This window comes from Caretta caretta, chromosome 4 (genome assembly GCF_965140235.1).
Source record: "Caretta caretta isolate rCarCar2 chromosome 4, rCarCar1.hap1, whole genome shotgun sequence".
In the NCBI taxonomy this organism is placed as follows: Eukaryota; Metazoa; Chordata; order Testudines; family Cheloniidae; genus Caretta; species Caretta caretta.
The window spans coordinates 116463320-116487472 of NC_134209.1; the positions used below are offsets into that span (position 1 = coordinate 116463320).

General features: G+C 42.8%; 1 long non-coding RNA gene across 1 annotated transcript in view; it reads left to right on the forward strand.

The window, feature by feature from the left end:
* The window catches only part of LOC142071783 (uncharacterized), a 192488-nt gene extending 169907 nt beyond the window's left edge, over nt 1-22581 (forward strand). The window contains exon 3 of the long non-coding RNA XR_012667977.1: nt 21996-22581. This is a non-coding gene — a long non-coding RNA (uncharacterized LOC142071783). The remainder of the gene's footprint in view (nt 1-21995) is intronic.
* The last annotated feature ends 1572 nt before the right edge of the window (nt 22582-24153 follow it).

Here is a 24153-nt window from a genome sequence, read left to right on the forward strand (position 1 = left end):
ACATGGGTTCAATTCCCTCCTCTGCTTGAAGGGAAGAAAATATTTGAACAATAGTCTCCCACCTGCCAGGAGAGTGCTCTAACCACTGGGAGGAGGGAAGTGTCTCTCAATTTCTCTTGCTGAAACCGTTGCACTTTCTATAAATAATAAAACAGTCATTAGTACAGGGTACTAGACCTTGCTTCCCCCACCTTTCAAGCAAGTGACCTATCCACCAGGCTACAGAGTCATTCTCTTGCTTGCTCTCTCTCACCCAATGATTTTAAGATTTAATCCAAAGTGCAACTGATTCAACAGGAGAGACCCTTCTCCTTCTCCACCAAAATATGCAAACTTCATCCCAGGTGTAACTATTGAAGCCAGATGGTCTACTGAAGCCAGATGAACTTGACCCCTCTTGTTTTATATCAGTTTTGAAAGTAGCCACAGATTATTTTGAATAGCAAAAAAAGCAAGCAACCGCAAGAAAAAGCATGAGCTGACATGAGGTATGCTAAGTTTCAAACTACAATGAATTTCAATAACTAAGTTTTAAAGCCCTAGAAAGAAGCTGATAGACCAATGACCATAGCAGCACTAATGGACGACACTATAATTCACAGATAGTATTCATGAATTATAATCTGGTGTGACACTAAATTAAGAAGTTTGAATTCCCCGCTCAAGAAAATGCCAGTCACATCACCTCCCACACAGTAAGTTTATCATCTTTATTTCTAAAAATAATGTATTCTATTTTTCAAATTCTCTCTTTTGTTTACACATTAAAAAATTGATTTCTATAGGAAACTGAAAATCAATTTGAAGCACAAAGCCCTAAATGAGTCACAAAGTGTCTTATTAATGGCAGACTTCTACAATCACTAGATATGCTTAAAAAATAATAAGGTGAAACTGAATTCCTTGGGTTCAGTCCTCACTGTAGAGGATGAGACACAAATTGACACATTCATCTGGGACAGTTCCTCAGATGTGTCACACCTGATCCATTTTTTTAGGTGACAAACCTGAGGAACTCTCCAGATTGAAGTGTTCGTACAGGAGGTTTTGGAACAAATTGATAAATTAAGCAGTAATAACTCACCAGGACTAGATGGTATTCACCCAAGAGTTCTGAAGGAACACAAATATGAAATTGCAGAACTACCAACTGTGGAACGTAACTTATCCCTTAAATCAGCCTCTGTACCTGATGATTGGAGGACAGCTAAAGTAACACCAATTTTTAATAAAGGCTCTAGAAGCAATCCTGACAATTACAAACTGGTAAGCCTAACTTCAATACCAGGCAAATTGGTTGAAACTATAGTAATGAAGAGAATTATCAGACACATAGATAAACACGATATGTTAGGGAAGAGTCAGCATGGCTTTTGTAAAGGGAAATCATGCCTTACCAATCTATTAGAATTCTTTGAGGGTGTAACAAGCATGTGGACAAGGGTAATCCAGTAGATATAGTATGCTTAGACTTTTAGAAAGCTTTGACAAGGTCCCTCACCAAAGGCTCTTCAGCAAAGTAAGCAGTCACGGGATAAGAGGGAAGGTTCTCTCATGGATCAGTAACTGGTTAAAAGACAGGAAACAAAAAATAGGAATAAATTATTAGTTTTCACAATGAAGAGAGGTAAATAGCTATGTCCCCCAAGAATCTGTACTGGGACCTGTACTTTTCAACATATGCACAAGTGATCTGGAAAAGGGGGTGTACAGTGAAGTGGCAAAATTTGCAGAGGATATAAAATTATTCAAGATAGTTAAGCCCAAAGAAGACTACAAAGAGTTACAAAACGATCTCACTTAACCAGGCAACCAAATGGCAGATGAAATTCAATGTTGATAAGTGCAAAGTATTACAAATTGGAAAAAAATAATCCTAACTACACATAAAAAATGATGGCATCTAAATTAGCTGTTACCACTCAAGAAAGATTTTGGAGTCATCATGACAAGATCCACTCAATACGCAGAGGCAGTAGAAAACAGAAAAATTAATGGAATGTTATGAACCATTAGGAAAGTAAAAGATAATAAAAGAAAATATCACAATGCCATTATATAATTCCATGGTACACTCCCACCTTGAATACACCCTGCAGTTCTGGTCGCTATATATATGGAAATAAAACATGGAAAAGGTACAAGGAAGGGCAACAAAAATTATGAGAGGTATGGAGGAGAGATTAAAAAGATTGGGACTATTCAGTTTAGAAAAGAGATGATTAATGGGGAATATCATAGAGGTCTATAAAATCATGAATGGTGTGAAAAAAGTGAATAGGGAAGTGTTATTTATCCCTGCACAAAAAACAGGACTTACCCAATTAAATGACTAGGCAACAGGTTTAAAAACAAACAAAATGAAGTACACAATGCACAATCAACCTGTGGAACTCATTGCCATGTGATGTTGTGAAGCCAAAATATAACTGGGTTCAAAAAAATATTTAGACAAATTCAAGGAGGATAGTTCCATCAATGACTATTAGCCAAGATGGTCAAGGATACAACCCTATGCTTCAGGTGTCCCTAAACCTCCTACTGCCTGAAGCTGGGACTGGACAACATGGGATGAATCACTCAAAATTGCCCCACTCTCGTCATTCCCTCTGAAGCATCTGACAGACACTGGGCTAGATGGACCATTGGTCTGACCCATTACGGCCATTCTTATGGTCTTATGAGTTATTTGAGAAAAATAAAACGTTTTTTATACCATATGTCTGGTCAGTACTACATCTGGAACCACTAGCAGCCTGGAGATAGATAAACTTGAAATATCACTACTATCTGATTAAAAAGTTTAGAGGATAAAATTATCAGTTAGGAGGATAAAAACATCATCAGATGGATTCCAAATATTTTTCTGAAGCCCTATTGGTAAAGTTTTTCAAATAGGTTTTGGTATAAATGAGGTTAGCTGAGGATTTATGAGACTCAGAACAAACAAAATTGAATACTATTCAGCTGTCTAAACTTGATGGTAGTATTTTTTGAAGAATAATGGAAAAATCATAGTCACATGACAAAAGAAATGAAAATAAATAAAACTATATAGGGTTGTTAAGTACTTCTTTCTATGTCTGGCTTAATCTGGATAAGGCAGAGACAATACTAGTTTGCAAGGAGAAACAACTACAGGATTTGATGCACTTTGTGACTGACTTAACTGAGTGTGTCCTTCCCCTGTCTAAGAGCTTCATAATCTTGGATGCTTTTCGACTACCATCTACTCCTGGATTCCCAGAGAGAAATGGTGATTGAAATTGCTTCAGTTTTTTTAACACATGTAGCTAGCCAAGAAATCATGGCCTTTAGCCTGACCTTATTAGAGACATATCATTCCAGGCTTGACTATTGCTTGGGCTACCCTAAAAGAGCAATCAGATGTTTTAGCCAGTGCAGAATGTGGCAAACTGCATCATTAACTGAGCAGATTGATATGAGCACACTACACATGTACCTCATTCTTCAGGATCCACTTTAAGGCCTCTGTGATTTGGAACCTGACCATTTAAATGACAGCCTTTGATGGTCCCTAGGTTTACTAGGGATACTGAACTATTCAAGATAGTTAAGACTAAAGCAGACTGTGAAGAACTTCAAAAAGATCTCACAAAACTAAGAGACTGGGCAACAAAATGGCAAATGAAATTTAATGTGGATAAATGTAAAGTAATACACATTGGGAAAAAATAACCCCAACTATACATACACTATGTTGGGGGCTAATTTAGCTACAACTAATCAGGAAAGAGATCTTGGAGTCATCATGGATAGTTTTCTGAAGACGTCTACGCAGTGTGCAGCAACAGTCAAAAAAGCAAACAGGATGTTAGGAATCATTAAAAAAGGGATAGAGAATAAGATGGAGAATATATGTTATCCTTATATAAATCCATGGTATGCCCACATCTCAAATACTGTGTACAGATGTGGTTTCTTCATCTCAAAAAAGGTATACTGGCATTAGAAAAGTTTCAGAGAAGGGCAACTAAAATTATTAGGAGTTTGGAACAAATCCCGTATGAGGAGAGATTAAAGAGGCTAGGACTTTTCAGCTTGGAAAAGAGGAGACTAAGGGGGGATATGATAGAGGTATATAAAATCATGAGTGGCGTGGAGAAAGTGAATAAGGAAAAGTTATGTACTTGTTCCCATAATATAAACTCACTCTCCTGGTATAGCAGGAGAGTGAGTTTGTGTGTGTATGGGGGTGGGGGGGTGAGAAAACCTGGATTTGTGCTGGAAATGGCCCACCTTGATTATCATGCACATTGTAGGGAGAGTGGTCACTTTGGATGAGCTATTACCAGCAGGAAAGTGAGTTTGTGTGTGTGTGTGGGTTTGGTTTTTTTTGGAGGGGGGTGAGGGGGTGAGAGAACCTGGATTTGTGCAGGAAATGGCCCACCTTGATTATCATGCACATTGTGTAGAGAGTTATCACTTTGGATGGGCTATTACCAGCAGGAGAGTGAGTTTGTGTGTGTGGGGGGGGGGGTTTGGAGGGGGGTGAGGGGGTGAGAGAACCTGGATTTATGCAGGAAATGGCCCACCTTGATTATCATGCACATTGTGTAGAGAGTTGTCACTTTGGATGGGCTATTACCAGCAGGAGAGTGAGTTTGTGTGTGGGGGGGTGGAGGGTGAGAAAACCTGGATTTGTGCTGGAAATGGCCCAACTTGATGATCACTTTAGATAAGCTATTACCAGCAGGACAGTGGGGTGGGAGGAGGTATTGTTTCATGAGCTCTGTGTGTATATAAAGTCTGCTGCAGTTTCCACGGTATGCATCCGATGAAGTGAGCTGTAGCTCACGAAAGCTCATGCTCAAATAAATTGGTTAGTCTCTAAGGTGCCACAAGTACTCCTTTTCTTTTTGCGAATACAGACTAACACGGCTGTTACTCTGAAACCTCCCTCTGGTTGTCTGTCAGGGTCTGAATTTGCTGGCTTTTGGGATTAGTGTAAGGCTCATATTTCATGCCAAACATTTTCTTAATATCTAGCTAACCATTTGGACATGTTCCATGTTTTGTAGGTTGGGGCAATTAACCTGGGAATGGCAGTTATTCCTGTTGGTGTATATGAATAATACACATCAACCATGGGCACTGCTGACTGATGTTTTTTAAAAATGTTTGTAATGGGCCCAAAACTCAACAAAGTATTGAAAATTAGTTATAAATTATTTAAATTTGGAAGCCTACAGTTAGATGCCTATATACCTATTTTAGGTAGCGAAGAGCTGATTCGGGTGCCTAAATAGATAACATTCCATAGACATCTATTAGTATATGCCAACGACTACAGCAGAACATTTTTCAATTCTCTGTAAGTTCAACTCTTTTTTTTAGAAGCCCTTTAAAATGTTACTTTTCTTTTGTAGAAGCTTTGCAGGCAGCTCTTTGGCAAGGGTTTTGTCTAGTGTATGCACATGGAGGAGATAAAGATAATGAAAGCAAAGCACTATGCATTTGACCCTTTCATCGGGGGCTCTTTTGGCAGTAATGCAGCCTTTGACGGACAGCCTATGATGAATTCTCTCCCATTTCAGACCGATAGAAAGTCAATCCAATTCTTGACTCCTCAATTCCACATGATATCAGTTAGTGCTTACAGTTTGTCAACAGTGCTATGGTGCAAGGCTTTTAAATGGCAATCAGCATCACCTGAATAGAGAAACCTGAATTACAAGAAGCTAGATAACTATCTCATCAATATTTTGGGGTCAAGTGCATCAGGATTCAGTGTCAAACAAAGACTGAAGGTGAATATTAAGTTATTCTTTCTTAGGAATACAAAAGTATTCTAAGATAATGTCATAGCAAGGACACACTGAAGATCCAATGGACTAGAAATATTTTTAAATGGTCCTCATAAAATGAAACTTTTTAATTAAAATGTAGACTACAGGTTTTGAAGTTCTATTGTTGGATAAATGTGGCATATAGCTAGTGTCCATCGATCAGTTGCCTATAAATACCAAGATGGGGAAGAAATTTCTAATAGAAGATGACTGTTTAATCTAGCAGAAAAAGTTATAATGGGATTCAATGGCTGGAAGCTGAAGCTAAACAAATTTAGTCTAGAAATAAGTGCACATTTTTAAAAGTGAGGGTAATTAACCATTGGAACAATTTACCTACGGATGTAGTGGGTTCTCCATCATTTGTAGTCTTTAAATCAAGTTTGGATGTTTTTCTAGGATATATGTTCTCGCTGAAAAAGGAATTGTTTGGGGAGGTCCTATGGCCTGTGTTATAGAGGAGGTGAGATTAGTTTATTATAATGGTCCCTTCAGGCCTTAAAAAAAAAATACTATCAATCTGTGAATCCATAACCTAGTTAGGAGTTGTGGTCAGTACAGAATTTAAGATGCTCAGGGTTGAGCGTCTTGTTTCTGAGCGGAGTGAGAATTAGGGCAGTGAATTCTGTCAATATTTCTGTGCTATAAGACACCAAATGGCTGCTATCAGTTATTTGGTATGTTTTTATGATGTGGATCAGAACTTTCTCTAGAGTAACTGACACAAGATACACAATACCAGGAAATGAAAAATAAATACCACAGTGAAGCGATTACTATTAGTGTATTATTTGTACTGCAGTAGCCCCTAGTCTCCAATCAGTTTGGATCTTTATTGTGCTAGGAGCTGTACAAAAATAAATCAAAGGATATTCTTTGCCCCAACAAGTTTATAATCGAAAAACAGTGACAAGATACATGTCTAAGTCCCTTTATGAATCTAGCCTAGGGTGCTAAGAGCTTTCTAAGAAGCATGCAGCATTTTAGGTTTGGATCCATATTGGATAATGTTACACACCATGTGATGGTCTTGCTTCTGTCCTTACTCTCTGAGGTAAACCTCACTCACCGAAGTCATTAGGATTTGTTACATGAATGCAAGTTGAGCATTTGGTTCAACCTTCATTTTTCAATTTTTTGTTATCTTGGGTATAAATCACACCATGCTATCTGAATGTAGTTCTTTGTCATTTTATCATGTTAAACATTTGTTGGAAACAATATATATTTACCTTTGTAATTCTCTTGTGTGTCTACAGACACTTTAATCAATAGCTACAGATTAATTTTCTCTTCCCCTTGATAGACTAACTGTTTAACTAGCCTCCAGTTTTGAAGTGAAAGCTAATCTTTGAGCAAAAAATAGAAATACAAATAATGGTATTATCCTTACCAAAAGATTTGCAGTAAAATAATTTTTTTGGTCTAGGGAAAAATGTTCCTTACATACCTAGCAAGGCTCATATTTTATTATGGAAAATTGCACAAAAATAAGCACCATAGCACAACCAGTTCAGAAGCAACATTATAAAGGGTACACAATGTGCGTTTATTGTAACTTTTATTAAATGAGTTTTGCACATCACAAGGGACAAAAATCCTTACTGAATTTGCATTGTAGTTTTATTCATTAACTGACCAATTCTCATGGAAGTTGAGTGCTGGCTAGTGAAGATCTATTTTATCTCAAGCAGTAGGAAACTGTTTGGAGCTAAAGAATCAGTGTTTTAATCCTACTATGAGATTCATTGTGTATTCTGGTCTGTTGATAGCTGCACATAGATTTGTTAGATAACAGGGCTTGCAAATTAGAGTAATCCAGAAATGAACAGTAATCTGGCATGTTCATTTTACCCATTTCATTCTTACTAAGGTGAGCCTTTTCAGACAGTGTTACCTTTCCTTTCACTAGGAAACACAGAGATTAATATAGAATTCGGCATTGTATATAATCTATGTGTGACAGGTTTCAATCGGTCCTCCGAGCCCGTAGGGGGCGATGAAGAGCTATGGTCCCACTGGCAGCCCTTAGTCACACCTTTCGGGTGCTGGGGAATTAGCGGGAAAGGTGTGCTGGCTGGAGTCTGCCACGCGCCCCTCGGGCAGGGGAGCGCCGGCACGAGTCTGCAGCACACAGTTCTGCTACCCGAGGCGGGTTGGCCGGGGTAGGGAAACGCAGGCCCACCCAACTCCACTGCGTTCCAGCCCAGGGCCCTGACAGCGGCGGGAGGCAAAGGTCCCGCCGCTCGGTCAGCAGGGGGCCATCCGTGCCCGCTGACCAAATACACCCACCCCATGGTGCAGTTCTGCCCCTGGGCTACTTCCTACCCGGTCTTTCAAGCAGGTCTCTCTGGTCCCTCCAGCTCATCCGGGTATTCAGCTGCTGGCAGCTCCAGCTCCCCCTCTGTGTCGGGCTCATGCTGGCCCGGGCTACAGCTGAGCCCCTCCAGGTCCTCCGGGTACTCAGCGGCTGGCAGTCCTGGTCGCCACAGGCCTTCCTCCCGGTCAGGTTCCTCCTGGCCCAGGGCCTCCCCTGGGTCGGCAGCAGGATCACGAGGGAGCAACCAGCAGCCTGTGTCTGTCTCCCTCCCTGGTGCTCTCTTCACTGGGCAAAGGGCCTCGCCCTTTGTACTTCATGTCCCACCCCTCCCCTTCCAGGGATTGGCGTAAGCTTGGTCTGGCCTCGCCCACTCAGGCTGAGAGGGTGGCTCCTTACCCTCTGGTTCATAGGGAAGCCACCCTGGCTCCCTACACTATGGTATACACAAATTATTCATTTTGCATTCCAAAATATTGCTATAATTGTTCAGTAACTTCAGAAACCTATTTCTAGCAGGGACAGAGGAATAATGTAGTGGTTAAAGCAAGCAATCTTGGTTCTCTTCCTAGCTCTGCCAGACTCTGTGTCTCCTTGGACAATTCACTTACTGTACACCAATGTATTCAGAAACCGCCTCTAGTTTGAGACAGCTCAGTCTTTGGGTGCTTAGCTTTAAATACTTAAACCCAAATTTTCAGAAACAACAACTTGCATTTTCATTTCTGCTGTTGTTTACCACAAAGGATTAGCTTTCAGTCCAGAGGGAGAGACAAGTAGAGCAGTACTGTATCAAAGAAAAGAGAAAATGCATCTGCAGCTATTGATTAAAATGTCTGTAGGCACAAAAGAGGATTTCACAGCTAACATGTATTTTTTTCCCAGACAGAAGTTTTCTAAGATTAAACCATAGCAAACAATTCAAATAATGTGGTGTGATTATACTCATAACAACAAGGGAAAGAAGAGCTAAAGCTAAAACATGGTCCTTAAGCCACATTCTAGCATTTCAGTATACATGATAGTTTAAGATTATGTAAGAATACCCACTATTGGTAGCACCCAATTACACCTAGAACTGCATATTAGTTTGCTTGTTTCTTTTTAATCTTTTTAATCCACAAAAATTAAAGAATTAAAGTTAAAACTTTGTCCTTAAGTCACCAGTTGTGCCAAAATGTTAGAGAATTGCAGAAAAATCTTCATCCTAGTCTGGAATGATGGTATTCAGTTTTATATTTTCAAGTTTGTGTCTGTGACCTGCCACGCTGACTCTGGTAGGGGAATTTTGTTCTCTTTGAAAGGACTCTACAGAAGTGGCTGTTTGCTTCAGACAGTCATATTATAAAGTTTGCTGGTCATCAAATAAATTGGTTACATTAGCGGAAAGCTTCTGCTAAAATGATCAACAATGAAATAGTTAACAACACTACTTAAACTGCCCTTGTTGCCCCATTGGCCCAAGTACAACCCCTGTTGTTTCTGTTAGGATAAGGAATTGGGGATACGAGTCGGGTATATTCTTGGTGTGATCTTGTCTGATTATAACTAATGCACAGTCATAGGTGCCGACTCCGTGGTGCTCTGGGGCTGGATCACCCATGGGGGAAAATGGTGGGTGCTTGGCAGCCTCCCTATTAGCACCTCTCCCTCCCCCAGAACTTTGAAAAGTTGGCACCTGTTCACACAGTGTCCCTCAATACAGTAGAAACAAACAGCAGGCAGTTTCCTTGCTCAGACTTTCCCACACTTGCCAATACAGTGAGTTCAGTGCTCTGTATCTTTGCCTCCTCTCAGGACCACACAACTCCTTTTTTCTGGCTTTTTGCCTCCAACACATACAGCCAGCAGACAATGTCCAACTCCTGCATGTGCAACCAGGAAAACTCTTCAGTCTACGCAGCTTAGCCCTGACCTGTCACAGGGATTAGTGCCTTGTGTGGTAGCCCTACACCCTACAGCTGGATTTACTACCTATGGGGTTGGACTGGTCTTCTGTTGAGCCTAAGAGAGTACTTGGAACATCAGCTAAACCATGGTACCATAAAGGACATGGCATGGTCTGGAACTGGAAAAGCCTGAAGGGGGCAGAGAAAGCACTTTTTTCCCCTGGACTCAGGTGTGAGGGGGATCTGCCAATAGCCGGGATTAGGCACCGCTGTTCTTCGTACCAGGGTCGGGGAACACCATGAATCAACTAGTCCCATCACTAATTAGACAAATCTAATTGCCTTCTATGACGAGATAACTGGCTCTGTGGATGAGGGGAAAGCGGTGGACGTGTTGTTCCTTGACTTTAGCAAAGCTTTTGACACGATCTCCCACAGTATTCTTGCCAGTAAGTTAAAGAAGTATGGGCTGGATGAATGGACTATAAAATGGATAGAAAGTTGGCTAGATTGTCGGACTCAACGGGTAGTGATCAATGGCTCCATGTCTCGTTGGCAGCCGGTATTAAGTGGAGTGCCCCAAGGGTTGGTCCTCGGGCCGGTTTTGATCAATATCTTCATTAATGATCTGGAGGATGGTGGGGATTGCACCCTCAGCAAGTTTGCAGATGACACTAAACTGGGAGGAGAGGTAGATACGCTGGAGAGTAGGGATAGGATACAGAGGGCCCTAGACCAATTAGAGGAAAACTGATGAGGTTCAACGAGGACAAATGCAGAGTCCTGCACTTAGGACGGAAGAATCTCATACACTGCTACAGACTAGGGACCGAATGGCTCGGCAGCAGTTGTGCAGAAAAGGACCTAGGGGTGACAGTGGACAAGAAGCTGGATATGAGTCACCAGAGTGCCATTGTTGCCAAGAAGGCCAATGGCATTTTGGGCTGTATAAGTATGGGCTGTCATAAATATAAAGGGAAGGGTAAACCCCCTTAAAATCCCTCCTGGCCAGAGGAAAAATCCTCTCACCTGTAAAGGGTTAAGAAGCTAAAGGTAACCTCGCTGGCACCTGACCAAAATGACCAATGAGGAGACAAGATACTTTCAAAAGCTGGGAGGAGGGAGAGAAACAAAGGGTCTGGGTCTGTCTATATGCTGCTTTTGCTGGGGATAGACTAGGAATGAAGTCTTAGAACTTTAGTAAGTAATCTAGCTAGGTATGTGTTAGATTATGATTTCTTTAAATGGCTGAGAAAAGAATTGTGCTGAATAGAATGACTATTTCTGTCTGTGTGTCTTTTTTGTAACTTAAGGTTTTGCCTAGAGGGATTCTCTATGTTTGGAATCTAATTACCCTGTAAGTTATCTACCATCCTGATTTTACGGGGGTGATTCCTTTACTTCTACCTACTTCTATTTCTATTAAAAGTCTTCTTGTAAGAAAACTGAATGCTTTTTCATTGTTCTCAGATCCAAGGGCTTGGGTCTGTGGTCACCTATGCAAATTGGTGAGGATTTTTACCAAACCTTTCCCAGGAAGTGGGGTGCAAGGGTTGGGAGGATTTTGGAGGGTAAGACGTGTCCAAACTACGTTTCCCAGTAAACCCAGTTAGAGTTTGGTGGTGGCAGTGGATATTCCAAGGACAAAGGATAAAATTAATTTGTACCTTGGGGAAGTTTTAACCTAAGCTGGTAAAAGTAAGCTTAGGAGGTTTTCATGCAGGTCCCCACATCTGTACCCTAGAATTCAGAGTGGGGGAGGAACCTTGGTACAGGCACTGCCAGCAGATTGAGGGACATGATCGTTCCCCTCTATTCGACATTGGTGAGGCCTCATCTGGAGTACTGTATCCAGTTTTGGGCCCCACACTACAAGAAGGATGTGGAAAAATCGGAAAGCGTCCGGCGGAGGGCAACAAAAATGATTAGGGGACTGGAACACATGACTTATGAGGAGAGGCTGAGGGAACTGGGATTGTTGAGTCTGCGGAAGAGAAGAATGAGGGGGGATTTGATAGCTGCTTTCAACTACCTGAAAGGGGGTTTCAAAGAGGATGGATCTAGACTGTTCTCAGTGGTAGCTGATGACAGAACAAGGAGTAATGGTCTCAAGTTGCAGTTGGGGAGGCTTAGGTTGGATATTAGGAAAAACTTTTTCACTGGGAGGGTGGTGAAACACTGGAATGCGTTACCTAGGGAGGTGGTGGAATCTCCTTCCTTAGAAGTTTTTAAGGTCAGGCTTGACAAAGCCCTGGCTGGGATGATTTAGTTGGGGATTGGTCCTGCTTTGAACAGGGGGTTGGATTAGATGACCTCCTGAGGTCCCGTCCAACCCTGATATTCTATGATTCTTTCCCATTTACCTGCAGCAGTATGGTCAGTTTTGCTCGGTCCCCAGGGCATGCTCGTGCTCACGGAATCCAGATCTTCCCAAAGCTGCATTCCAGAATGGCCACACTTGAAACACTGGTCCTCATCTTGGGTGGTGCATTAGGTTTCCTGCTTGGATACCCAGGCGGTCTGGTCACGACGGGTCTCCCCAAGTTCTGGGCTCAGTACAGGCCTAGGCTGAGCCTCCAGTGGACCTGTGGTCTCCCAAGATGGAGTGCAGGTAAACGGCTCTGGACCTCTGGGTTGGGGATCCCTGGTACCCCTGGATCTTCGAGCCCTCTGAAGCTCTGGTAGGGAGGGAGGAGGCTGAAGTTCCTAACGATCCTGGGGTCTGTGAGTGGTTCCCTCCTTGAGGGGCACAGTGCTCTTGGTTCCAGCTGACCCCAAAGGGGGGGGATCTCATCATGGGGGCCTCACCAACTAGGTAGTTCTTTATGAGTTGGATGGCATCCATCATGGTGTCAGAGTGATGTTGCAACACCCACTCTCTTCCCTCAAGGAGCAGGGTCTGGAAAAACTGCTCTAGCAGGACCTGCTCAGTACCTGTGCCCCCATCTTTGCTTCTGGTTTGAGCCATCTCCAGCATGAGTCGTGCAGCTTTTGGCACCAGATGGGGTAAGGCTCCCGACGGGTACCGCTTCCCCTGGAAGCATGGCCGGAATGTTTCCTCTGAGATATCTAGGGCATCGAGGATCACTGCCTTAACTTGGGCATAGTTCTGGGTGGCGGTGGGGTCTAAAGCACAGTATGTGGTCTGTGTTACCCAGGCAAAGTACCCCGGAGACAGCACTGCAGCCCATTGGTCTTGGGGCTACCAGGTTACCATGGCCACCCGCTCTAAAGTCTCTAAGAAGGCCTCAGCATCATTGTTAGGCCCCATTTTGGCAAGTCAGTTGAGGCGGAGTTAGGTAGCTCTGCTGGAGCAGCAGGACGCAAAATGGATGCCCCTGTTGGACCAGCTGCTGCTGGTGGTGTTGGGCTGCCAGTTCGCGAATTAGCTGCTGCTGCTGCATAGCCATCTGCTGCAGGAGTTGTTGTTGTTGCTGTTGATGGTGGGTGTTTTTCTCAGCCATCCATTTCAGCAGCTGTTCCAACTCCATTCAAGAGTTTGTCCTTGGGACTTTCTCTCTCTCTCTCTCTCCCCTTTGGTTTTCTTTCCCCCCACCTTCTCTTTTAATTCCCTTCAGCAGGGACTAGGGTGATACCCGCATTCTCCAACATCTGTGATAGGGCCCTCAGGGGCCGGGCAGTCTAGTGGCTAGATCATTGGTTAGGGGGGCTGTTGTGGGACCTGATCCCTCCTTCTCCTTCAGGTCCTGGCCCAGGGTCCTGTGTTGCTCAACCCCTAAACAGGGGAGATGGATCTTTCTCCAAGTCGTGGGGGAAAGGGGGCGGGTTCTGGGCCTGTTTTCCTGGCCTGCTCCCTAAGCAAGTCCTTTTAGTTTGGGGCATGGCCCTGCTAGTCCAGCTGCGCTGCAGCTGGGGCTTCTCTGTAGGTTCCCCTTGGCTGGGAAAGACTTACTTGCCTCCGGTGGCTGCATTGGCAGGCATGCTGCTGATCTGTGCCTTCAGGCAGGCATACAGAGAGCTCCTGCCTCTTCGCCAGTCACCCCTGACTGAGCCAGGCTCCCTTTTTTTCTCCCCTTCAAGGCCTGGAAATGGCTGCAGGTATAACAGAGCAGGGCTAGCTTACTGCACAGGTGTTCTTTAACTCCTGCTGTGCCCAGCTGCAGTCTCTCTGCTCCTTCACAACTATAAGCAAAAAAACCAGTCTGCCTGGGCAAAATATGTTTTTTATGTTTGTACATTTCTCTGGGCCAGAACTTCCAGACCTGGACATCTCTTCCTATCCAAAGTAGGGCAAACCAACACAAAAATAGAACCTATGAGGTTCTGTCATGGTATGTCAAACCTGTCCAAAATCAGCAGTGCAACTCATCTCATCAGCAAGCCTATTCTAGCAAAATCTCTTAGTGAGTGTTTTTTTTTTTTATAGTCTATCATTTTAGAGAGGGAGACTGTCACAGATCTGCATGCTTAAACTGCTTGTGTTTCTGTAGGCCTCTGCTACAAATTATCCTTTGATAGCCTGAAATGGGACCATGCAGCCCCAGAAGAACAATAAGAATATTTTTAAGTTAGATAGGAAAGAAAATAGTACTGCCCTGCAGCACTACCCCTTAAAGGATCTAGTAGGGAACAGAGAGCACCAAATCCATCTCCCTGCTGTTCTTACATATAAATAGTAATATAAAGAAACAAAGCACAACACAACCACAAAATAAAAATATCCCTTTTGGATTTCAGTATCCATTGAGCCTTAAGATCCGTGCCTTATAACCATCCTCAGCACTGACTGAATGCAGTTTGCATTGCACACAACACAGTAAAGGCTTTACTTGTTATTTTGTTTCTTTTGGTGTTATTGCTAGCACAAAGAAAGAATGTTCCTGGCACCTCTCACTCATGTAGCCAGATGTCGAACAACAACAAAAATGCCTCCACCACTGATTACCAAATCAGAGGTCCTTTTCCATGATCTAATCAAAGAAAGTTAAAGGGAGACGGAGCCTAGGTATAAATTGGCCATCTACAAGTTTAGGCTTGAAATTAGATGAAGATTTCTAACCATCAAAGGACTGAAGTTCTGTAACAATCTCGCAAGGGGAGTAGTGGGGGCAAAAAAATCTAATTTGTTTCAAGACTGAGCTTGATAAATGTGTGAGGGAGATGGGATGATGAGGTTGCCCACAATGGCATAGGGCCCGTCTGTGACTGCTATAGGCAATTATCTTAAATGGACAGAGATGGGTCACTAGATGCTGAAGGCTCTGAGTTCCAACAGAGAATTCTTTCCCAGGTGTCTGGATGGTGGGTCTCACCCACATGCTCAGCATCTAACTAATCACCATATTTGGAATCAGGAAGGAATTTTCACCCAGGTGAAATTGGCAGAGATCCTTGGTGAGTTTTGTCTTCCTCTACAGCATGGGTCACTTGCTGGATTGAACTTGATAAATGATGGATTCTCTATAATTTGAAGTCAAGATTCAAGGAGCCATCAGGGACAGCAGCCCTGAGCCCGGGCACCCCGAGTCCCAGCTGGAGCAAGGGAGGGGGATAGCATCCCTGAGCCTGGGCAGGAGCTGCAGGGGCTGAAGCTGTGGTGGGTGGGGTGGCAGCCCCCATTCCAGGTCCCTGAGCCTGGGCAGGAGCCGTGTGGGTGCGAGCAGCCCTGGAGCTCAGGCATCCCAAGCTCTGGCAGGAGCCACAGGGCAGGGGGCAGCCCTGAGCTGGACAGGAGGCAGCTACAGGGGCTGGAGCTGTGCGGGAGTGGCAGCCCCCAGCCCAGGTCCCTGAGCCTGGGTAGGAGCCACAGGAGGTAGAAGCCCAAGCCCCACCTGGACCCTGGGTGGCCCATAGCCCTGGCAGGAGCCATGAGGTGTGGAGGAGGAGCAGCACCCAGACAGGAGCCATGGGGGAGAGGGAGCAGAAGCCCTGGATCTCGGGTGTTCCAAGCTCCTGGCAGTCCAGAGCCCAGCTCTGGGGCTGCTGCAGCACTGCTTGTGGAGGTGGGTCTGATCTCTCCCCATTAGAGCTGTGCAGGGGAAGGACAAGTCCTGTCTCTCCCCAGCCCTGTTGATTTCAGGGAGCTCAGATTTCATAGGGCAGGGTTTATTTCACGGTCTGTGACATGTTTTTCATGGCCGTGAAATTGGTAGGGCCCTAGTTATGGCCCTATTATAGGAGTGGATGGGTGAGGTTCTGTGGCCTGTGATGTGCAGGATGTCAGATTATAGGATCGTGATGGTCCCTTCTTGGCTTTAAAGTTTATGAGTCTATAAACTAGCCAGGGTTGTAGCACTAAAGGTTGTATCTGGGACAGGGAAGAGAGATCATGTGTTCATTGAGCAATACCGCAAGGTCAAGCACTCTTTAGAGGGGAGCCCAAGTACAAGCACTTTTGGTAAACACTTTTCACTAGCCATACGTAAAACAGCCCAAATGCAAAAAAAATAATAACAACAATAATATGACTCCATTCCCTGCTGCATAAAACTATATTTTATACAAGCATAAAGTACATAGTATTAGAGGGCCAAATCCAAACCCCAGTGAAGTCAATGGAAAGACTGCAACTGGCTTCACTGGGGTTTGGATTTGGCCCTTACATTAGATACACTATAAAATCAATGTTTACATTTGGGCATGTAAATTAGCCACCCAAATTTGCATTCAGGTATGCAAATGGATTTTTAGGTGCTAAAAGTGAGTATTTGCGCACTTACATGCTAGTGTGAGCATCCAAATGCAGAATTTAGTTAATTACTTAACTCCAGCTAATTACTTAAAGCTAATTATTTAAATTTGAGAAGTGGGCCTTATTTCTACTATCCATAGAACTGTACCAAATATTTAGTTATATTGAAATGATAATTATTTCAATAAAAAGTAACATAATAAAAACCTCCCAAAATAGTCATTCCATGCAGTGATAGATATTATGAGTCGTGTTTACTACTGATCAAGTTTCTTTGAAAATTATATAAAAGCACAGGTGTTACTTTTTCTTAGCTATTCCATCATAGCTACACAGCAGCTTTTCAATTACAAAAATATTTATCAGTGCCACATACCAAAATGTTACAATTCGCAAAGTTATACTGCAGTAATATAGGCTGTTCAAAACTGCATACTTCATGCAAAATAATAAAATTGGAATGCAGCTTTCCTGGGGGGGAAAAAGTATTTTTTTTATTGATAGGTGGTTTAATATTCAAGTCACTAGCTACAGGTTCATCTGACAAATGAACACTACAGGAAAAATATGCAATAACCCTTTTAAAATAATGGATGACTAATTGCTATATAATGCAAAGAAATTCCTAAGGAACTGCATACTTCTTTCATTTTAATACAAAAGAATTCAACTGAGTATTAGTAATTTAATGAATACCAAATTATTTTATTAAAACTGTTTATATAATTATGGAAACACAGAACTGACTCCATAATTAAGGTTGTATTTAGAGTTCTTTTTAAGCCTTGTTTTGGCAAAAAGACACACTCCAACTTTTGATCTCAGTTGTCTGAAAATCTCTCTGCTATTAGTTAGAAGATTTTTTCTGAAAATTTCATAAGTTTAAAAGACATAGTTTCTCCATACTAGTTCATTAAAGATAGGCATTTTTTTTTAAAAATTGCTACTCATGTTTCCAAGCACAGAGTACACTTGTTGATTGATGCCTTTCTGTAAGATGTGTTTTAGTGAAACACAAGTTATTGGGTTCAATAAAGAAGCAACTGGATGAAATTCTATAACCAGTGTTAGGCAGGAGGTCAGACTACATTATCTACTGGTCCATGCTGGCTCTAGAAAAACCCCTAGGAATAAGAATTTAGACTCCCGTATTGGCACATGTACAGTTTCTCTACATATTCAGTCATAAAATACTCTGAAAAATCAGAGTTTGGGTGTGTTATAAAAAAAGAAATTATTGATAGTCATATTTATTAAACAGACCCCATTATGGAAGCAAGTTTGTAAAGATATACATATGAGTCAGCAACATTTAAAGATATTCATACCATACTCAATGAGTACATGCTGTAGGAGTACATGCTGTATTCTTCATACATAGCCGGGAGTTTGAACCGCTGATTTAAGTGCAAAACTCAATTCAGTTTTAACTATGGATCCTTCATAAAGCCATTAAGACTCCTCAACTTCCAATACACATTCACTGAGTCACAGCCTGCAAATGCTTGGAGTGACCGCTACAGGCAACTGCTGCAGTTGTCAGACTATGTGCAGAGAAAAATGCTGTACAGGAGCAGTACCTCTTAGTAGCTACTGCAAGGTGCAGCCAGGGGCTCCAGCCAGTTTCAATGGTTTTGCTGTCACCATTAAGGAGAGATTCTTAGAGCCCAATAGGGATGAAGGAGAAAGACGAAGAAGCTAGAGCCAATTAGCCAACGTGAGGCTGCCCCCATATGACAAGCTTGCTAGGAGCATGAGGAAGACTAGAGATAAACAGAGAGGTGAGGATTGCTGAGCCCACCACTAGCTAAACAGGAGAGTTAATAACAATGAAGGAAGTCCCAAAACAAGAACAAATTTAAAATTACACTTAAGGATGCTAAGTGCAATGCAAGAGAATATATACCATTGAAATAATCTGTGAAATAAAATTAAAAGGATTCTCTTGAATTGTACTTAAAAAATCTTAACGGTAACATTTCTTGGTGTGGAACATAGTGTGAAAGAGTCAGGCCAGATGGCTACAGGAGAGTGCTAGAAGGCAGATATGTTAGCCCCAGGTTAAGTAGGTCCCTTTTCCCTGGGTAGGGTAACAGGGAAGGTTCCAGAACAATCAGGAACTTTCTGAAAACAATTAAGGCAGACAGGCTGATTAGAACACCTGCAGCCAATCAAGAAGCTGCCAGAATCAATTAAGACAGGCAGGCTAATCAGGGCACTTAGATTTTTAAAAAAGGAGCTCACTTCAGTTTGTGGTGTGCGTGCAAGGACCTGGGAGCAAGAGGTGCTAGAGGCTGAGAGTGAGAAGGAGTACTACTGGAAGACTGAGAAGTACAAGCATTATCAGATATCAGGAGGAAGGTCCTGTGGTGAGAATAAAGAAGGTGTTGGGAGGAGGCCATGGGGAAGTAGCCCAGGGAGTTGTAGCTGTCATGCAGCTGTTACAGGAGCCACTGTAGACAGCTGCAATCCACAGGACCCTGGGCTGGAACTCGGAGTAGAGGGCGGGCCCGGGTTCCCCCCATCCTTCCATCCCCGCAACTCCCTACTTGATACTGAAGGAGTTGACCTGGACTGTGGGTTCCACCAGAGGGGAAGGTCTCTGGCCTGTTCCCTGATCCACTAGGTAGATCAGCAGAGACTGTGGGGATTGTTCTTCTTCCTTTTCCCCATGCTGGCAAGTGATGAGGCTAACTGAGTGAACGGCAGATTTGAGCCACGAAAGTGGCCAAACTGAGGCCTGCCGTGAACCTGTGAGACGAGCAAATCCGCCAATAAGCGCAGGGCCCACCAAGGCAGAGGAGGAACTTTGTCACAATACAAAAATACACACACACACACTTATTTAATACATTTTTAATGCCCTCATCACTGCATTATCTGGGCACACTGTGTAGGTGTTCTTTCAGTTGCAACAATTTCTTCAAAACTGGAGCACAGATGATATTAACTTATCACAGCCTTCTCTTTTAGCACATGTAGCTACTAGCATAACACTGGCAATGGACTGGCTTGCCTTAACAAGCTCTGACTTTTTATGTATTATTATAATGGAAGAGAGTGGTTTGGAACACTACAGGGATCCTTTTACCTTCAGCACTGATACCTTATTCAAAATATTAAGCTTTATAGCCCCTGTTAACAGTGCTTAACATGTTTCACTGTATGGTGAAGTGAAATGAAATGATTCACCATACCTTTAAACTCTGTGAAACTGGGGGACAAGATATATTTGTATCCCAACATGTTATCAATTGTGTCTGTTTTACGGCAGTCCTATACTGATTGTGTGGAAGATGAGGTCACTTACCTGTGTTTTATTCCTATTAGCCAATGATCTAATTCAATCTCATGAAATACACAAATGCCCAGGCCTGGAATCAAGGGAACTAGACCAGTTTGAAAACAGTGTGAGAGGAGAGTCAGGCCTGTCGTCTGTTAATCAGCAGCTTGAAACATAAAAAATTAAATTTCAGCCACCTACCCATTAAACTTACTTATGAAGATTTTCTTGGTTGAAATATAACTATGATTAAGGCTAAGATTATGTCGTGGAGGTTGCAGAAGTCACGGGATCCATGACTTCCAGCAACCTCCATGACATTGGGGGCCCCCGCAGCTGACCAGCCGCTGCTGGCAGCAGAGGAACCCTGGGGCAGCCCAGTCTCCCCTGCAACTGACTGGCCGCCATCACTGGCAGCAATCCCTGAGCTGTCCAGCCACCGCCACTGGCAGGGGTCTGCCTTGCAGCAGCTCTGCCGGAGCCCCCCCACAGCTCCCAGCTGCCACCAGCAGAGGTACCCCGGATCTGCTCAGTGGCTGTGGGCGGGGGGGGCTGCCCCCACAGCTCCCCAGCCTCTGCCACTGGCAGCCCCCCCCCCCCCACAGTTCCCCTGGCAGTGACCCCCCTACAGCGCTTCTGTGATTTTTTTTTATTATTGTCCGTGACCTGTCCATGAATTTTACTAAAAATATCCATGACAAAATCATAGCCTTAACTATGGTTTGTGATCTCAGATGACCTTCATTCCTCCATATTGGGGTCCTCATACCCAACATAACAAGTGCACTTGAATGCTTGAAATCTGATGAAAATGACTAATGACCTTTTAGTGACCTCGGATGGAAAGGTCAAACTGGGGAGATTTTCATATGCAGCAACCCATAATGAAAAAAAATGTACCAAACTTCAAAATCCTAGCTCACGGAGACTGTTGATATTAACTGTCAGTCAGTGAATCACCTTTATTAGATAATACAGACAAGTGCCTATAATATGGAAGTGTAAGTGGTAACTATGGTTAAGGGTGACTATAAACTTTCATTCTAAGTCCTCTTTTCAACCCCCTTCTAATGTTTGAGTTAAGTAACCAACTGTTTTGTGAAATAGGGCATAAAAAGGATTTTTTTTCCCCTGAGGATTTAAGAACGACAGAAGTAAAGATGTTTATTTACTATTTAAATATAAATCACCTGCTGTTATTTTTTTTTTTTTTAATTCCTTGGTGCCTGATAGTGGTGACTCTGCTTAGTATCCCTTACCCCTCCCCTTTTGGGCACTGATCTCCATAGGAACCGAAGCAACTCAGTAATAGTTTTGTGTTCCCCAAAACATGAGGGTTGTAATTCTGGCTGATTTTTTGCATCTCATACAAAGGGTGCAAAAAATTCTTCCTCCCCCTGCCACACATTACAGGCCTGCATTAAGAACCACTCAGCATCTAGACTTAGCTATCTGATATAATACAAATAATCCTAATTTTCTCAGTCAAGTTCCCTCTCTGGCAGTTACTTATTTAATCCCATGCCTCCTTTATCTTCTTTGAAATGATACTGCCAGAAACACTGATTATAAAATAAATTCGATAACATGTATCTGTTTGATTGAGGTAAGAAAAGACCATTGTGGATTTAGTCCCAAACCTCAGGGAAAAGAAAAGCAAAGAACCCATAACATGATTCAAACAAGAACTAGATAAATTCATGGAGGATAGGTCCATCAATGGCTATTAGCAAGGATGGGCAGGAATGGTATCCCTAGCCTCTGTTTGCCAGAAGCTGGGAATGGACGACAGGGGGTGGATCACTTGATGATTGCCTGTTCTGTTCCTTCCGTCTTGGGCACCTGGCACTGGCCACTGTCGGAAGACAGGATACTGGGCTAGATGGACCTTTGGTCTGACCCAGTACGTCTGTTCTTATGTACATTCTTAACTGTCACTAAAGGTGGCTCTTTTCCTTGATGAGGACACGTGAATGTGGTTGGTATGCTAGACTAGAAAGATAAGAAAAATACTAGTCATTGCACTGTTTCATTTTATCTCCAGAATAGCCACTGTGTTGTAACTTTATTCTTACAACTACAATACCCACCTGCTGAAGTGAAGAAACAGATTGACAGAGCCAGAAGAGTACCCAGAAGTTACCTACTACAGGACAGGCCCAACAAAGAAAATAACAGAACGCCACTAGCCATCACCTTCAACCCCCAACTAAAACCTCTCCAACGCATCATCAAGGATCTACAACCTATCCTGAAGGATGACCCATCACTCTCACAGATCTTGGGCGACAGGCCAGTCCTTGCTTACAGACAGCCCCCTAACCTGGAGAAAATACTCACTAGCAACCACACACCACACAACAAAAACACTAACCCAGGAACCTATCCTTACAACAAAGCCCGTTGCCAACTGTGTCCACATATCTATTCAGGGGACACCATCATAGGCCTAATCACATCAGCCACACTATCAGAGGCTCGTTCACCTGCACATCCACCAATGTGATATATGCCATCATGTGCCAGCAATGCCCCTCTGCCATGTACATTGGCCAAACTGGACAGTCCTACGTAAAAGAATAAATGGACACAAATCAGACATCAAGAATTATAACATTCAAAAACCAGTCGAAGAACACTTCAATTTCTTTGGTCACTCGATTACAGATCTAAAAGTGGCAATTCTTCAACAAAAAAACTTCAAAAACAGACTCCAACAAGAGACTGGTGAATTGGAATTAATTTGCAAACTAGATACAAACTATTAACTTAGGCTTGAAAAAGACTGGGAGTGGATGTGTCATTACACAAAATAAAACTATTTCCCCATGTTTATTTCCCCCCCCCCCCTCCACTGTTCCTCAGACGTTCTTGTCAACTGCTGGAAATGGACCACCTTGATTATCACTACAAAAGGTTCCTCCTCCCCCGCTCTCCTGCTGGTAATAGCTCACCTTACCTGATTACTCTTGTTACAGTGTATATGATAACACCCATTGTTTCATGTTCTCTGTGTATATAAATCTCCCCACTGTATTTTCCACTCCATGCATCCGATGAAGTGAGCTGTAGCTCACGAAAGCTTATGCTCAAATAAATGTGTTTGTCTCTAAGGTGCCACAAGTACTCTTTTCCTTTTATTCACATATGTTTCCTCAGTTATTATAGTAGCCATAGAGCACAGACACTATAGATAACCATGAATACTAACTTGCAATCTAATCATTCCCGCACTTTTTCTGTTCCTCAAACACTTTTTTTTTTTTTGGAGCGGATTGTGTTGATATTTCCACAATTGCTCTGTGCCTAAAGAACAATGAAAAATTCAGTGGAGCTATCTGAGTTATTAGGGCATGGAAGACATTTTTGCCCATATATTCTGATCAGAAATTTTGCACTCTCAACAAAAACAGTTGAAGGATGAAACAAACTGCTCGGTGTGTAGAGGTTATTGAGATCTATGGTTTTACCTAACTTTGAAGATAATTGTTTAGTATTTTGTAAAGTTACAAGCATTTACAGTCAGCAATATGTACAGTAGAATCTTGTTTGTTTTGGGGTTTTTTTGAGGCACTGCTGCAGAACAGTGAGGTACAATGTTGGACTAAAACTTCAGTCGCGTGCTTCAAAATATGAATGTATTTTGGTAAATTGGAATGTATTCCAAGTGTTCTAACTTTCTACAGGAAGGGTGCTTACAAACCGTAGGTGTCTTAAGCGCATCAAACATAGAGCACTTAAGCCTTCCTGGCTCTGCCTCTGACTGACCTTGCTGCAAGCAAGTCACTTCACCTCTGTTTGCCTCTCTGCTTCCATTCCCAGGCTTTATCTGTCTTGTCTGTTTAATTTGTGACTTCTTTATGTCAGAGAATCATTCCTTCTTGGTAGAGTAGAATATTCAAATTAAAAAAGTTTCCTTGTCTGCAAAGTTGTTTAAACAAAGAGAAACATGTCTTGCCCATTGACTTCAGCTCTGCCAGTTCTTAGAACTCTATGCTCAGCACGGCAGAAGTACAGCTTGTTCTGATCAGAAGTTACTAGCCAACAGCTCTCTCACCCTCTTTCTTCCTTCCTCTTAATAAACGATATCTCCAGCCCTGGCAGCTCATTAAGTATTTGCAGGGCTGGGTGCTATCTCTTTTCTCACACCAGCGATGAGATTTAAGGTCTGATCCTGCACTTACTAAAGTCATGGCAAAGTT